This window comes from Staurois parvus, unplaced genomic scaffold, assembly GCF_062004578.1.
Source record: "Staurois parvus isolate SC_StPar_1 unplaced genomic scaffold, SC_StPar_1.0 ptg000608l, whole genome shotgun sequence".
In the NCBI taxonomy this organism is placed as follows: Eukaryota; Metazoa; Chordata; class Amphibia; order Anura; family Ranidae; genus Staurois; species Staurois parvus.
This window is the reverse complement of record NW_028318404.1, coordinates 1,805,943-1,820,529: the sequence shown is the minus strand read 5'-3', so window position 1 is coordinate 1,820,529 and position 14,587 is coordinate 1,805,943.

The following is a 14,587-nucleotide window of genomic DNA, read 5'->3' as shown; positions in this document are numbered from 1 at the left end:
ATCTAAGAAGGAATCCAGGACTTTTTTAAAGCAATCCACTGAGCTGGCCAGAACAATCTCTTGAGGGAGCCTATTCCACATTTTCACAGCTCTCACTGTGAAGAAACCTTTCCGTGTTTTGGAGATTAAATTTGTTTTCCTCCAGACGTAAATAGGGCCCCCTTCTCCTCTGTGATGACCTCAGGGTGAATAGCTTTAAACCCAGTTAACTATATGAACCACTGATGTATTTATACATGTTGATCATATCCCCCCTTAATCTCCTCTTCTCAAGAGAGAATTAATTCAGTTCCTCTAATCTTTCCTCATAGCTGAGCTCCTCCATGCCTCGTATCACTTTCGTTGCCCTTCTCTGTACTTTCTCCAGTTCCCCAATGTTCTTTTTGTGAATTGGTGCCCAAAGCTGAACTGCAGATGAGGTCTTACTAATGATTTGTACCGGGGTAATATGATATCTCTCTCTAACTATAGAAGTTAAACTAACAGGTCTATAATTACTTGGTAAAGATTTTGACCCTTTTTTAAATATTGCCACCACATTGGCCTTATGCCAATCCAGTGGTACTATGCCAGTCATTAAGGAGTCCCTAAAAATTAGAAACAATGGCTTTAAAATGAAAGAGCTGAATTCTTTAAGGACCCGTGGGTGTATGCCATCCTGTCCAGGTGTTTTATTCCGCCTAAATATTTTTGGATGATATCAATTGTGAGCAAATGTGGATCATCTGGAACTGTGTCAATACCATGCTTATTATGGACAAGAGCTCCCCCATGCTCCTTTGTATACACAGAGTTGAAGAAGGTATTTAATAAATTTGCCTTCTGTTTGTCCCCAGTCACCCAATCTAGATTATTTTGTAAAGGGCCTACATGCTTGAACTGGACCTTTTGTACTATTAATATATTTGAAGAATTTTTGGTGGTTTGTCCTGCTATCTTTTGCAATCTGTCGTTTGTTTTAAATTTTTTTGGCCTTAATTTCCTTTTTGCATATTCTGTTATATTCTTTGTAATGTTTAAACGATGATAGCGTTCCTTCATTTTTATATTTAATAAAAGCTCTTTTCTTATTATCTATAGCTTTTTTAACTTTGGCCGTAAGCCACATAGGATTAATTTTTAGCCTTTTAAACTTGTTGCCAATGGGAATATATTTTGCAGTGTGTTCACATACAGTCTTTTTGAAGAACTCCCATTTCTGTTTTGTGTTCATCAATGCCAATATTCCCTCCCAGTCTAAGTCTTGGAGAGCAGTTCTCAGCCTTGGAAAATTAGCTTTCTTAAAATTAAGCGTTTTTATTTTTCCCGTATGTGCTCGCTATTTACAGCTAACGATAAATGAAATCATGTTATGGTCACTGCTACCCAGATGTTCTTTTATATGGACATTCATAATAAGCTCTGTATAGTTTGAGATTACCAGGTCCAGCAGAGCATCATTCCTAGTAGGTGCCTCTATGAACTGTACCATAAAATTGTCCTGTAGTAGGTTTAAAAATGTTTGCCCTTCAACTGTTCCTGCAGTACCATTACTCCAGTCAATTTCCGGGTAGTTAATATCCCCCATTATTCTCACTGTCCCAGCCCTTGCAGCCCTTTCGATCTGTGAAAGTAGCTGAGTCTCCACCTCCTCATTAACACTGGGAAGCCTATAACAACCTCCAATGATTACCTTTATAGTACGCACCCCCATGTGCAGTTCCACCCATAATACTTCAGCCTCATCACACTCTCCATCACCTAGGTCCTCTTTGACACTCGCTCTGAGATCACTTCTCACATAGAGACAAACACCACCACCTTTCCTATTTACCCTGTCTCTCCGAAAGAGAACATAGCCAGGAATATTAATGGCCCAGTCATGTGAAGAATGAAGCCAAGATTCAGCAACACCAATTAAATCATAGTTATCTTCATGCACCAAAGCTTCTAACTCACCTATTTTGCTTGGCAGACTTTTGGCATTGGTGAACAAACACTTTAATTCTTTGACACCTTGTTCACGTGTATTTTGCATATTTTTTATTTTCATATAAATGGTACCAATTCCACTGCTTGTTTGTAACATGGTAACCTTTTTATCTGCCAGAGCCTTCCCCTCATCTTTCCCCATTCCACCCACCAATAAGGACTGACCCCTGTCTGATCTGTCTAACCCATTATAATATAATTCTCCCACCCCCCTGGATCCTAGTTTAAATACTCCTTCAGCCTTCCTATAAACCTCTTCCCTAGCACAGCAAACCCCCTTCCATTTAGGTGCAAACCATCTCTAGCATATAGGTTGCAACCCAATGAAAAGTCAGCCCAGTGCTCTAGAAACTCACATTCTTCACTCTTACACCAGATTTTCAGCCATGCACTTAGTTCTCTAATCTCCCCCTGTCTTTCCTGAGTTGCGCATGGCACAGGTAATATTTCAGAGAATATCATCTTGAAGGTCCTTCCCTTCAACTTGCAGCCTAGTTCTTTAAATTGATTCTTAAGGAGCCTCCACCTTCCATGTATTCTGTCATTGGTTCCAACATGAACCAAGACAGCTGGGTCATGCGCAGTCTCTCCCAGTAATTTATCAACCCGGTCCACCACATGCCAAACCCCGGCACCAGGGAGACAGCAAACCATTCGGTTGAGGCGATCCTGGTGACAAATTATTCTATCATTCCTTCTGATTATAGAATCCCCTACTACCACCAGCTGTCTAGGCCTTCCTGCACTACCCTCACCACCCCTCCACGATGGTCTTCCCTCCCGGCTGTTAGGGATAGCAGTGACATCCAAGGCTGCCACTCCTGAGCTTGCCACCCCACATCTTCACCCAACTTGGCAAATCTGTTTGGGTGCACAAACCCAGGGCCGACCCTCCTTTTCTGTGATCCCCTACCACTCCCTCTTGTTACAGTAACCCATCTTTCTACCTGATAATCCTGATTAGCCCCTCCACCCTCCACATCAATCCCATTAGCTACCTGCTCAGAGAGCAGAAGACCCCTTTCAAGGTTGTCGGTTCTGCCCAGTGTTGCAACTTGCTCCTCCAGATCTCTAACGCGAGTTTCCAGAAGGGCAAACCGCTCACATTTATTCTGGAGCTGTTGCCCCATTGCTGTATACATGTGGTACACTGTGCATTGCACAACACCTTCCACCCTGTTTGCTCAGATCTTTCCCTCCTTGGACTTGTGCTCTGTATTTCATACACCATACTTGCAACTCCTCCTGAGGAATTGTTTCTTCCATATATGTGCCGGTGGGAAGAAGACCTTAAGCTGACATTTACCCCAGACCAGCATGAATACCTACTATACTTCATATACAGATCTTCGCTTTATAGTAGACTTCAAGAATCGGGCTACAAAGTGCTGACAAGTTGGTATAAGGTCCCCATGAGGCTTCAAAAAATGTTCCTTGCAGTCACACTGATTTGTTAAAGGGAAGGACATTTGATGGGTTCTCTACTTCATGTGTTTCTGTCATGCAATAAAGTAGACCCATGCTGGTGGGATGTTGGTAAGCCAATAACCAAGTTTACATGGATTCGGATGGGCAATAACCCTGGAGTTTTTTGCTACATTAAAGTTCAGTTTTAAAAAGCAGTATAAACACTCCTTGCTGATCCATCTCCTGAACACAGCAAGAGCCTGCATCTCCATGGGAGAGTGGGTCAGATGATCTGCCATGAAATCAACATTTGGTACACTTCGTTCTTCATCTTTTTCTCTTCATACCTCTAGGTTCTAGAGGTTCCAAACCTTACCCCCTTCATTCCCGGTTTTGCTTTCCCACACCAATCATCTCCTCCCTCCTAAGTAATATCCCAAATTAGGGAACTCAGTAGAGGTCCTGTCCACTCTGAGCCACTTAATCATAAAAATTTACTTTAAAGTGAAACTTTAACTTAAACATACTATTTCTCTTCTGCATCAAAGTCCTTACCTGCCTGTCCACGCTGTGCATTGAGCTCAGTGTAGAATTTAAGGAATGCCAAGATGACTGAACTCCCGTGCATGCACAGGAGAGACATAATTTCAGCACAGCCAATGAAAACGGCTGGGCTGAAGATGTCAGCAGCTAGTGAGGAGTTCTGCTGTCATTGCTTATGGCTAGCTTTCTTGCCATGGTTTGGTAGCAGGAAGATGTTGGCAGAATTTTCAGGGTCTACAGTTACTTAGTTACATCATTTATACGGTTGAAGAAAGACACAGGTCCATACAGTTCAACCCATGTGTGTGATTTTTATTCTCAAACCATTCCCATAGCCCTGCTTTCACAGTAAAACATCTAAACATTTTTTTACATTATTGGCACGCTCAGCTAGTACCACTTCCAGGGAGAGGGAGTTCCACATTTTTTTCTCTAGCAGTAAAGAACCCTTTCCACAATCTAAGGTTAAACCACCTTTCTTCTAACCTCAGAATGCGTCTGTATGTCCTGTTCCTAGAAAGCAGAGCCCTCCTATTCCTCTTGTATTGAACTGTATTGTTGCTGTATTGTCTCCTGTTATATTGTAAAGCGCTGAGCAAACTGTTGGCACTATATAAATCCTGTATAATAATATAATAATAATTCAGGAACCTTGGGCTAAACACGTTATTACAGTTACTGGAGTCGCCTTATATATATTTGCACATTGTAATCATATCCCTCTTAAGCACCTCTTCTTTTAGAGTGAATAACTGTAATCTATGTAATCTTCTGTATTCATTTTGTTTGCCTTTACTTAACTCTTTCTTATTCAACAACGTCTTTCCTGAGGATTAATGACTAAAACTGAATTTCACATTCCAGATGAGGGAGAACCAGTATTTTGTAAAGGGGTAGAATGATAGATTTATCTCTGGAATGTATACCATTTTTAATGCATGACTGTATTTTGCTAGCTTTGTTAGCTGTGGTATTGCATGTTATTGCTAAGTCTGTGATACATCCATATCTGTCACTGATTCTTCTGGGAGCCTCTCCTAATGTGTATTTTTGACACCCAAGTGCATAACTTTACATTTCTCAGTATTGCGCCTCATCAGCCATATGTCTGCCCAACCCCCTATTTTGACAAGGTCTTCCTGTAATGATGTTACATCCTATGCCAAAGTTATTTCCGTGCATAGTTGGTTTTCCAAGCAACCACTGAAATTGAGTTCTTGATTCCCACCTCTATATTCTTAAAAAACAACAGTATTGACCCCAAGACAGAAACGTGGGGCACACCAGAGCCGGATCTAGCCTGTCTAATGTGTGGGGGTACAGTAATGGGGGGGCAGAGGATGGAAGGTCAGCAGGGCAGTATACAGGGAGTCAGTAGTGCAGAGGGTGAGGTTAGCAGTTTGTAGGGCAGTGTACAGGGGTCAGAAGGGCAGAGAACGGGGGTCAGTAGTATGTGAGGTAGAGTTCAGGGGGTGAATAGTAAGTAACACAGAGGACAGATTTTGCCTAATAATGGGAGGAGCTTAAAGGGGGATGATTAAACTGAATATGTGCCTAGTTGTTATATGTTGTATACAATGCAAATATTTAGCACAGTCCTTGTACCCACAAAATACTACTTACTATTCTACAAGTGACAGTCTCACAGACGCACACAACCCTCAGGAAAAAGGATCCTTTTTAAAATGTAAAGGTTTTCATCACGTATTTTTTTTTCTGAACACAAAAAGTGATCATTTTGTGTGACTGAACCTACCTTAACTCCTTGGTGTCGGCGCCTACTGGCCCTTTAAGGGTTTCAGAAGCCAGGAGGCGGGGCAGGGGTTTGGGGTCATGTGACTCACGAATCACGGCGGGCACATGATCGGGAAAAGTCCCAATCGAAAGAGGAGATCGGGACCTTTTCGTGAGTACCGGACATGTGTGCTGGGAGCGCGCAGGGCACGCTTGCTCTCAGCACATGTTTTTCTTAATTTCACAAGAATGTGCGGCCGCTCGGCGTCTAGGCACAGATGCCTGGGAGGCTGCACATTTGTGTGCGGCCGGCATGAAGAGGTTAAAAAAAGAACTTCATTAAAACCAGCAACTCTTGGGACAATGAACATCTTGGTCAGGTCTATGTAGAGCATTATGTATAGAGTATAGGGGGCAGGAGTAACATCAAAACAACCAAGTTCAGCATCAGCGCAGCATCAGGACGAGCCCACCTGTTCACAACAGATTCCCCCCTTACATCAAGAATCCAAGAATCTCCATCAGATTTCCCCCTCAGACTCCCCAGAGTCCCTCATCTGCATCAGAGTCCTTTTTTTTTTGTTCAGCCTGCTGGGTTGAACAAAAAAACAACTTCCTGTGTGTTGAAATTTTTCCACCTGATAACAGAACATTCACTGCACACAGCTCTACATAATGCCAGGCTGATTGTGCATTTCCAGTCTTTGCTGCCAGGTCTGACAAGCCGGCAAGAACGGTCACTACACACTCCAGCTCAGCTCTATTTACTGCCAGGCCGACAGCGAGCAGCGATCGTTCAACGTAGAGTGCATGATCAGCCTGGCAGTAAGCAAGGCTGTTTGCAGTGAAAATTCTGCAGGAGCTCTCAGTGTGTCCCTGCCTCTAGCTTGCACACCGGCCCCAGGGGAAGAAGTTCAGCAGCCAGGCACAGAGTCCTGGGATGGTGGAAGCGGAAGGGGGCTGTTGGCTTTGGGGGGTAACCCACTCTGCGCCCCCCCCCCGTCGATCTGGCCATGGTATAGTGCACATCATTTACAGCTTTAGACCAATCAGAGAATGAGTCATTTATCACTACTCTCATACAGTGCATACAATTTCATCAGCTCCAACATACCTTATTTTATAGAATAACTGTTTAAAAGGTACAGTGTCAAACGCCTTAGCAAAATCGATAAACTGCATCCAATTTATTTTTTTTTTTATATTCTTGTTTGTGGAAATAAAATAAAGAATTTAAAGAAAACAAAAAAATACTGTACAGCAGGAAGAAAGTATTTTTATGCTGCTTCAAGGGCAGCATTGAAAATACATTATTCCATAAAATAATATGCTTGGGAGCTGTAAATGGTGTTATGGATCAGTACAAATTTCACAGAATTTTAGCTGTTGAATTGTTTTTTTTTTTACAATTAGCTTACATACAGCAGCACTAATCAATTTAGTATGTTTTTTTAGGTAGCTGTAGCAGTAACACATTGTTTTTTCAATAAACCATAATATAGGGCTGCTTTAACTGCCAGCTAGAAATTGGCTAGTAGTTCACTGTGGCTGTTCGTGTTTTCGCTGATGTAAAACTGTCCTGACATTGGCCAATTTTTATCAAGCTCTCATTAGGAAGTCAGCACCAATTATACAGCAGTGTAATATTGGCCAGCAGCAGAATATCTATAATGAGAACTATACTAGAAAAAGAGTACAGGCAAGTGTTTTTCTATAAGACAATTTTAAGGTAAAATATCTTGTTATTCGAAGGCTTAAGTATTTCAATACAAAGGCGTGAAATAAATGAAAATGTTGAGCAAAAACATGTCATGGGTGACAACCCGCAAGCAGATAGGAGTGGCATACCACACCCATGAATAAACAGATGTGACATGTAGAATAGGTTGCCAACTTCACTGTGTATACAACAATCAGTGATAAGCCAATAGTGGCAGCAAGGTATAAGATGGAAACGGTGAGGGAGAAGAAAAGAACAAGGGTAAAAATGTAAATAAAAGTTTGGGCAGAGGGAACTGAGAAATGCTCAAAAATGTACTAGAAGTGAAAAGAAAAAGGGCCAATCATTAGGGGATTAAGGATCAAAAAGCATCTGGATCACTATAGGCCCTCCAACAAGTCCAGGAGGTGCAGACTTTTTTGCAATTGTCTTCCATGACCATTGTCTCCATGGCCATTTTCTCATTAAATATCTGGGCCCATTCCAGGCTAGGCAGAAATTTACTAGAGACAAAGTGCAATGGTTGGGACAAGGAAAGAGCTGGCAGTTCAGTCTGAACCCAAGTTCAAACTTAGTTTTGGTTGTTCAGATGTTTGGACAAAATCCAAACTTAGGGACGTTTGGTGGGAATACATAGATTCCATAATGCATTGCAAACAACTGTCACTGGCCAAAGTCTTGCACCTGTCCTCTGGTTAATGTGGTTGCGTTAATGTGGTTTTGTACAATGTTGCAGCCCATACACTATAAAAGGCTGCTGTCCCAGCAGCCCTTTGTCAGCGTGTGGAATTTCATAAGACCCAACAGTCCTTTTTTTGGACAATTTTTCTGTTTTTATGCGTCAATTTCTGTCTATTGCTGTGTTGCTGCTGTTCCCCCTTTTTTACTATGATTTTTTTTTCACTTTTAATTATATTTAGCATTTAGCGTTTACTTTCACCTTTGGAACATGTTACATGTTTCATCCGTTTATAGGGTGGAACATGTAACATGTTCACATAGCCGCAGCAGCACCCGCCTCCCCCTGACAGTACGCAGAGAAGTTTCCCCGTACTATCTGTCAGATTTGAAAACACCGTGGCCGTGTGGGGCTCTGCCCACATGGCCGCATCGCTCATTCACAGTGTTCTGTGAATGAGTGCCTACAACTCTCGGCAGCCTGCCTGTTTGTAGTTTTCATTGAACTACCACCGCGCTGTTGAGCGCGGTGGTAGTTCATCCAAGCTTCCTGTCAGAATATCTGCTTGTTCGTACATCCTGTATGGCTAGCAGATATTCTGACAGGTCTACAGGAGACCTGCATGGCATCAGCAATCTACTGATCGCTGGTGCAATGCTTTCCAGGCTCCTGTTGACAAAAATAACAAATGTACATTTTTTTACCTACAAAAAAAATATGCATTTATTATTTTTGTCCAAAAGGTGAACTTATCCTTTAAGAAGAGGTAGGTTTTGCTTGTAGCATTTTAAAGGTTGCTGGGTTTCTTTTTCCTTTTTAATGTATTTCTTTGTTTTTCAGCTTTATTTTATTTGTGTTTAATTTTAGTAGGGTTGGTAGGAGAGTGATGACCAGTGGCCGGAAACTTTAGGTTAGGCACAGTTCTTACTGAAAGAGAAAGTAGTAGTGCAGATTACAAGGCACAGAGTCTTGACCTAAAGCCAGGAGCAGTCCAGGGATCCGAGAATCGGTGTTGAGGTCACAAGCCGAGGTTAGTGTAGGCAGCAGAGAATCAGTGTCAGGGTCACAAGTCAAGGTCAGTAACAAATATCAAAAAAGGTATCAAAGAACAACAGGTAGAATAATGTGTAGAGCACAATAACTTACACCACACATATGCACCCTTTTTTATGACTTCCTTAGGGGAACACCCATCCCGACATCCATGACGCATTCATACATTACAGTGGTCCCTAAAAAGAGGTAAAGACATACTGTATCTAACTGGGTCAATTTCTGACCAATAGCCTTGCTGAATTCAGATTTCAAGAAATTTAAGTTCTTAGCATATAGACTATTGCAGGTTCTTTCAGCCCTCATCCATGAGGACCAGGTTGGATTCCTTCCCTAATGCCAAGCAGAATACAACACATGCAAAACCATAGTTCCCATTGTCATCTGACAGCAACAAGGCAAAGAAGGAGTGGTTCTGAGTTTGTACGCTAGAATGGGCTACTCTCTATCCTCCACTCTCTGTTCTCTGTATTGAACCTTTTGTCACTATGATTCACAATGCCTAATTTAGTATTATAATAATATAGTAACATAATATTATGGAAAATACCCACACCCCTAAATTTATATGATGTCAGCTATCCCTACTTATTAAAGCAATCAGACGTTTCCAACACTTGACCACATTATCACATATCATGGTTAGGCATCGGTGTGTCTATTAAAATGATCATCCTACCCAAACTGCTATCTCATTTTCAAACACTGCCAGTGAAGATCCCTCTTTTGACACTAGCTAAAACTGTCCTCACAGCTACTAGATCTCAGGAAGGTATAGGGTTTCTGGACATTATAAAATATTACTATGCATGTCACCTCAGACGAGTATTATTTAGGTCTGCTCTGTAGCCACTACCCCCATAGGATTCGCTAGAGATTTGGGACCCCTTATAGTCCTGCACAGCCTGGCAACACACATTTCCTTCCAGCACTCCAGAGACAGTAAACAGTCATTCAACTTTGGATTTCAACTTGGATGAGGGATACATGGGATGCCCAAGGAACTCGTTAACTGAGGACAACTTCCTGAACCTATTTACAAGTGCTCAGTGGGGTTCTCTTCTCTTCTTGGAGAGCTATCCAGTCTCTCCTGGTGTAGGGAATCTTGAATCTGACTCTTAAAAAAGCACAGTTCAGCTTGGGATAGTCAGGTTTCCCACCCAAATGCCCTCTCCATATACCCATCCAGGGGGTGTAGAAGTACTCACTGTCCCTCCTCTGTAAGCTTCAGGTCGGTAGCTGCTTTCAGGTCTTCTGCTGGGCTAGCTCCTTCCTTAGGTCCACAGATGGTCCTCTCTCAGGGGGCCAGCGAGGTTCAGCTTTCCTCCTGCTAGCAGCTCTCCTGAAGGCAGGCCCCTTCCCTGGACCTCCTCCCAGGCTTCACGCTCCAGCTCCTGCTCTCACATCTTCCACCTGAACTCTCCCACTGCTGAACAGGCTCAGTCACTCTTAAGGGCTGTCCTGACCCTATGCCAAGCCTCCTGCTTGGAGATTGGTCAGAATCCCTTAAGAGCGCAGACCAGCTCCTTACCACTCCCACCCACTTCTTCTAGTCTCTAGATCAGGGGGAGGTATAAGTGAGCTGATCTATAGAGCCTCTCAGCCCTGACGCAGATTTGACCCTCTGACTGCTATTCAAACTCTGATTAAAAAAATATTTAATTAACTCCCCCTAGCTTTCCTAGAAAGGTGCTACACTTATAATAGATGATTTATAGATTGAAAAATTGTGGATTGCTCCAATCCACTTCCATTCCCTGCTATGAGGACCTGCAACTGAATGTAAAGATAATGACTTGCCACAACAAAGTTTACTAATGGGATTGTCAGGGATACCAAGTGTGCTGTTCCCCTCATATTTGTTATTTAACTGTGCATTGTATTACCAATTCTTATTTCACCATGTTTGTTTCTATGTCTTGATCTGTTGCTGCCATCTGCTGGCCAGAATTTGCATGCTGCATGCCTTTGTTATAGCTAGTAAGTGTTTTCTCTGCTGGGCGTGGTTTTAGGCAAGCCTTGTTCCTGGTCACTTCCTGCAGCCATTTTTTATGTGCTGTATAGCTGTGTGACAGGACATTCAATACCTCTACTACCTTACAGTATTGTATCACTGTTTGTCGCTGTATTTTGGACCAAATAAACCCACGCTGATTTCATTCCCGTGTATACATTTGGATCCATCTAACCTGAACATCTGCCGGTCCGGTCTGCTCCACTGCTTGGATACGAAGGTAGGAAGTTACACAGCCATTATCAGTTATACCTTCATTCGCCTTCATGTGGAGACAGAACAGTCAAAAACTGCCTTAAAGTCCATACCCCACTACAGATTCCCTCAGAGTCCAGTACCACACTCAGGAATCTCCCTAGCAACAGGCCCACTTGCAGCAAATCTGCCCGGCTACAGTGCATGTTCCACAAGCCTATGCGGAAGCACTGCACATACGCAGTATCTATACTCTTGCCTGGAAGTCCTCCACAACTCTCCAAGCCATTCTTTACATCCTATATTAACCTTTCCTCGCATAATAGAAGTACTGTTTATGCACGTTCCTTACACTGCCGTGGCCGCCGCCAAAACCCCGCAATTCACTCTAAACATCTTAGAAATTTTATCAAAGTGCCCTATCGGAGCCGTGCTGCGATTTTCAGCGCCCAATTCAAAAGTTCATTTTCTTAAAGAGACAGCGCACCTTAAGTCAAAATGGCCGAAAAGGACTTTGCACAGTTCCCCAGTGATGAACTAAAGCAAATGCAACCTGATGCTGATCATCATGAAGGGCAGGGAACAGAATCCACACTTCCAGCAGAACAAGTCGTACGACCAAGACGCTCTCTCAAACCGACAGTAAAGGTCATTGAAAATTATCACACCACGAAAGATGAGCTATGTGATAACCTGGAGGAACAATGGGAACGAGTTTCCTCCCTCATGTCCGGACTTAAATCCTCCTCAGGTGATGCCACAAGCTTACAAGTTGCCATCGGGCGGCTGGACACAGCTCAAGAAAGATACAAGAGACTGTCCACAAGGTATATAACCTTTCTAAAAGACTCTAATATCGATGAAGCCCTATCAGAACTAAGCAAGGCAGAATCAATAGACAGACAAAGAGACGTCATGGTGCTGGATGTTAAAGGTAAAGCGGAACTCTGTATCTCGCATTTGCAAGAAACTAGATCACACAGATCAAATTCATCTAAACATTCCTCTCGGTCATACAAATCATCGTGCTCAAGAAGCTCAGCCTTGAGCGACAGATTACTAGAGGCCCGCATAAACGCAGAGCAATCCAAAGCGAGACGCTCCTTCACAGAAAAAGAAGCTCTTGCAAGAGCAGAGGCAGAGGCCAAGAGGGCAGAAGCAGAGGCAGGGGCCAAGAGGGCAGAAGCAGAGGCCAAGAGGGCAGAAGCAGAGGCAGAGGCCAAGAGGGCAGAGGCAGAAGCAGAGGCCAAGAGGGCAGAAGCGGAAGCAGAGGCTCGAATAAAGATTTTCGAATCAGAGATGCAGGAGGAAATTGCATTAGCTAAAGTAAGATTACTCGAGCAAGCATTGAGCCAAGGTCTTGATCCAGTCTGCTCGCTACCACAGGAGATAGATGATCCAGTTGATCGCACCAGTGACTATGTACTGAATCAGGTATCTGCGCCACCCCCAGTTTGCAGTACCGTCCAAGCCGACAACACTGAAACCTCCAAGTCAGCTCTACCTGCGGTACCACTGCCACCCACAGCACCCGAGCAACCTAATAACCGTTACCCGGATGTGCCCTCTCAAGGACGGTTGTTACAGAAAGATCGCTATCAGGCGTTTTCTGGCCTACCTCCACAGCTCAAGCAGCAGTCATCACAACATACAGAGGCTAAACGAAAGCTTAACCCTGCAGCTACATCATTCTACCCGGAAGCATCTCACCCTTTCACGCCAGGCAGCCAATACGCCCCAGGCGTCATGGCAACAAGCAGTGAGAAATCAGATATGTCTGAGTTTGCCAGGTTTATGGTGAGCAGAGAGCTAATCAACACCAGTCTCTCAAAATTTGATGACCGTGCTGAGAGCTACAGAGCTTGGAAGGCAACCTTCAAGGCCGCCATCGCTAACCTCAACCTAACCGCAGAGCAGGAGTTTGACCTCTTGATCAAATGGCTGGGCCCAGGCTCCACAAATCGTGTCAAAAGCCTCAGAACTGTCTACGTGGGACAAGCAGAAGCAGGTCTAGCTGCTGCCTGGCAGAGACTCGAACGTACCTTCGGCAGTGCAGAAGCAATAGAGAAGGCCCTATTCAAGAGACTGCAGAACGTTCCAAGGATCAATCTCAAGAATGTCCAGAAGCTTCAGGATTTAAGTGATCTGCTCATGGAGCTGGAGCTTGCCAAGGGTGACCCTCGTCTGTCCGGGCTGTGCTACCTGGATACAGCTCACGGAGTGAACCCAATTGTCGTGAAGCTACTATACAGTCTACAAGAAAAGTGGGCGGCATCAGTCTCAAGGTACAAAAGAGAGCATGACATCACCTTTCCCCCATTTATTCACTTCTGTAGGTTTATCGATGAACAGTCCCAGATGAGGAATGACCCCAGCCTCGACTTCCTGGAGTTCAACACTACAGCTTCAGCAACATCATCAAGGTATGAAAGCATCACGCATAAACACAGAGACTTTAAGAGCAGCGTGAGTGTTAGAAAGACTAACCTACCATCTCCTGCAGTACCCACGGGTAAACAGTACACTACCTCATCAGGAGATAAGACCTTCAATCGTGAATGTCCCATTCATAAAAAAACCACACTCTCTGAACAAATGTAGAGGGTTTAGATCCAAAACCATACAGGAGCGCAAGAAAATCCTCACCGAACTCGGGGTATGTTTCAGATGCTGCGCTTCATTGGAGCACATGGCTAAGGACTGTAAATCTGTCATCGAATGTGAGGAGTGTCATAGTGAAAGACATGCCTCAGCTATGCACCCAATCCCACTCTCCAGAGATTCACCCACTGCCGTCACCACCAGTCCTGCTCCAAGTCATGGCGGGGAGCCCCAAAATTATGCTAACGCAGCGACTGCTGTTTCCTGCTCATGCTTGGATGTATGTGGGGAGGGCCAGTGTGAGAAATGTTGTGCCCGAATATGCTTAATCAAGGTCTACCCAGAGGGACTACCAGAAAAGGCAGTAAAAATGTACGCTATCATCGATGACCAAAGCAACCGGTCCCTAGCAGGTCCTAAATTCTTTGAAGCCTTTGGAATAAAGGGACCATCCGAACCCTATACCTTAAACACCTGCTCGGGCTGCATAGAGACTAGCGGCAGAAGAGCACAAGGATTCATCGCTTCTCCTGTCAGTGGGGATACGGAAATACCCTTACCGACGCTGATCGAATGTGATCAAATACCCAACCATAGGGATGAGATTCCTACCCCAAAAGCTGCATTTCACCAACCTCACCTAAGGCACCTAGCCAACGTTATCCCACCT